The 3,632-nt window shown below is 46.3% G+C and overlaps 1 protein-coding gene across 1 annotated transcript in view; it reads right to left on the bottom strand.

Moving 5' to 3' along the window:
* Positions 1 to 173: 173 nt before the first annotated feature.
* The window catches only part of idh3a (isocitrate dehydrogenase (NAD(+)) 3 catalytic subunit alpha), a 30,352-nt gene continuing 26,893 nt past the window's right edge, over positions 174 to 3,632 (bottom strand). Inside the window, 1 exon segment of the mRNA XM_024143724.2 lies at positions 174 to 461. The gene's annotated coding sequence lies outside the window, so the exon portion shown is untranslated.

Here is a 3,632-nt window from a genome sequence, read left to right as displayed (position 1 = left end):
CTACATAATATCGTTAAACATTTGTCAGCTGATTCAGTCTGCATCCTCAGCCATAAACACAAATGGCTGATTTAGATAAGTAATCAAATCCCTGTGAACATTAATCCAACTTGCTTTGCAATAACAATACACTGTAACCTGTTAACAGGAAGAATGAGACATCAGGCTTTAAGTCATGTAATCAAGTTTTTATGTATGGATCTCGAAACAGAAAAGAGCATAATGACATGAGACACTGGTACAACACAATCCGTTCATGCACAGGAAACTGACCGGTAACAATAAATAAGAGTACATTGAAGCTGTTAGCATTACATTTACCGTTAAAAAAAAACCTAGCAATGATCAGAACCACTGCCGGACAACACAGGTGGAGTGCCACGTAGTATAGAGGCAAGAATAACTTTGGGGAAGTTTGCCCCATGAAATGATCATGTGAGTACAATTGTGCTTAAATACACCTCCTACAACCACCCCCTTATATCTCCAAACAGAATCAATGGTTCATTATGGGGACCAAACAGTTCTATTTTTTGTTTCATCGCAGAGGACCATTTCTCCAAAAGTAACAATCTTTTCAAGGATCCGAACCTGATTAAGCCCCCCCGTATGTTGCAGCTTCATCTTGTCCACAACACAGGCAGTGAGGAAACCTGTTTTTAAGCCCCGTTTCCATCTCCAACATGAGAACACTGAATGCCCCGTTCCATCTCCAACACGAACCTGATAAGCCCGCGTTCCATCTCCACATGAGAACCTAGATAAGCCCCGATTTCCATCTTCCAACATGAGAAACCCTTGATTAATGCCCGCTCGTTTTCATCTCCAACATGAGAACCGTGACTTTTAAGCCCTCGTTTTCCATCCTCCTCATACAAGAGAAACCTTGATGAGCCAGCCCCGTTTTTCCATCTCCAACAAGGAACCTGATAAGGCCCGTTTCCATCGTACCGCGTGCTCAACATGAGAAGACCCTGTGATGTGGAAGCACCCGTTTCATCTACCGCTCCAACATGAGAACCTGATCAAGCCCCGTTTTCCATCTACCGCTCCAACTAGAGAGCAACCGTGGCTATATTAAGCCCCGTTTCCATCTACTGCTCCAACATGAGCATACCTTGACACTTAAGCCCCGTTTCCGATCTCTCAGCAATCGGAGCGAACCCTCGATTTTATATCCCCGTGTATCTATCTACCGCTCCAACATGGACAAACCTGATGGTTGCCCGTCCATCTACCGCTCCAACAAGAGGAACCTGATAAGGCCCCGTTTCTAGTAAACTTACCGCGCTCCAACATGTAACAATTCTGAGTGAAAGCGCCATTTCTAGATCTTACTCGCTCTCACCTTTCTCGAACATGACAACTCGTTAAGCCCCGTTCCATCTACCGCTCCAACAAGAAGAACCTGTTTAGTCAGATTGTCATACTACCTCTGCTCCAACATGAGAAACCTATCAGCCCCGTTCCATCCTACCGCTCCAACTAGAGAATCGCTTAATTAAGCCCCGTTTCCCTCGATCTCTACTTGCTCACATGAGACACTCTGTTAAGCCTTCCCGTATCCATCCAATCTCCACGATGACACCTGTATTTAGTCCCGAGTTCCTCCATCTCATAATCATGACTACCTGATTAAGCCTCCGTTTCTATACTACCGCCCACATGGAGCAACCTGAATTTTGGCTCCTCGCCGTTATCCTATTTTTCCGCTCCAACATAACACCTAATAGCCTCAAACGGTTTTCACCTGCGTCCTCGTCTTCTCGAAGACGAGAGAAGAAACCGTGATGGAAGCCACCCGGCTTTCGTATCTTACCGCCTCCCAACCTTCCATGACAACCTGATTAAGGCCCGTTCTATCTCCGCTCCAACATGACAACCTGATTAGTGCCGCTAAACGGATTCCATCTACCGCTCCAACAAGAGAACCTGATTAAGCCCGTTCCATCTACTTCCAACATGAGAACCTGATCAAGCCCCGTTTCCATCTTACCGCTCAACTAGAATAACCTATTTTAAAGCCCCGTTTCCACTCTTAACATGGAACCATACCCTGCACTCCACATGAGACCTGATTAAGCCCCGTTTCCATCTAGCTCCAACATGACAACCTGATTAAGCCCGTTTCCATCTACGCTCCAACATGAACCTGATTAAGCCCCGTTCTATCTACCGCTCCAACAGACAACCTGATTATTAGCCCGTTTCCTCTATCTCCAACATGACAACCTGATTAAGCCCCGTTTCCATCTACTCGCCAACATTTAGAGAACCTGATTAAGCCCCGTTTCCTCACGCTACCACTAAGAAGCGCTGGACTAAGCCCGTTTCCAATCTCCAACATGACAACTCTGATAAGCCCCTGTCTTCCATCTACCCAACATGAAACGTGAATTAAGGCCCCGCTATCTAATCTTACCGCTCTAAACATGACAACTGACTTAGTCCGCCAGTTATACTCTCATACGTCTCCAACAAGACAACCTGATTAAGCCCCGTTTCCATCTACCGCTCAACAAGAGAACCTGATTAAGCCCCGTTTCCTCTACCGCATCCAACTGAACCTGATTAAGCCCCGTTTTATCTCTCGTCCAAGAGCATGAACCAATCACTGATTAAGGCCCGTGTTTCTCTACCGGCTGCCATACGACAGAGAACCTGATTAAGCCCAGCGATTCATCACCGTACCTATGAACCTGTCAAGCCTGTCACAACCGCACTTAGACAAGCCATGATTAAGCCCCAGTATCCACTATGCTCCAACATGAGGAACCTGATTTATCCCGCTTTCCTTCCAATGCACTGTTAACCAGTCATCTCCAAACATTGAAACTGATGTAAGCCCCGTTTCTACCTTAGGCCGTGTTCCAATCCTGCCATACCTGGATAGAACCCTTTTCTTTACCCTCAACAGAACTTTTCAAGTTTCCATCTACCGCCTCCAACATAGATGAACGTCTAGAAATAAGCCCCGTTTTTACACAGGATCTACCGCTCCAACTAGAGAACTGACTAGCCGTCTCTAACTGAACTTTTAAGGCCCCGTTTCCATCTACCGCTCCAACATAGAACGTGATTAAGCCCGTTCCAGATCTACGTCTCCAACATGCACGCTAGTTCTAAGCCCAACAAGGACTGATTAAGCCCCGTTTTCCAACTCTACCGCTCCATACGATAGCGAACCTGATTAAGCCATCCGAATTCCGGATCCTTCTAACCCTCCAACTAGAGAACCTGATAAGCCCCTTTCCATCTCCAACATGACAACCTGATTAAGCCCCGTTTCCATCTCCAACATGAGAACTGATTAAGCCCCGTTTCCATCTCCAACATGAAACCTGATTAAGCCCCGTTTCCATCTCCAACATGAGAACCTGATTAAGCCCGTTTCCATCTCCAACAGAGAACCTGATTAAGCCCGTTTCCATCTCCAACATGAGAACCTGATTAAGCCCCGTTTCCATCTCCAACATGAGAACTGATTAAGCCCGTTTCATCTACCCTCCAACAGAGAACCTGATTAAGCCCCGTTCCATCTAACTCCAAACTGAGGAACCTGTGATAGCCCCGTTTCCATCTCCAACATGGCAGAAACCTATTAGCCCCCGTTTCCATCCTCCAAACATGAC

This window comes from Salvelinus sp. IW2-2015, unplaced genomic scaffold, assembly GCF_002910315.2.
Source record: "Salvelinus sp. IW2-2015 unplaced genomic scaffold, ASM291031v2 Un_scaffold4330, whole genome shotgun sequence".
Lineage (NCBI taxonomy): Eukaryota > Metazoa > Chordata > Actinopteri > Salmoniformes > Salmonidae > Salvelinus > Salvelinus sp. IW2-2015.
This window is presented reverse-complemented; position numbering and strand designations above follow the sequence as displayed.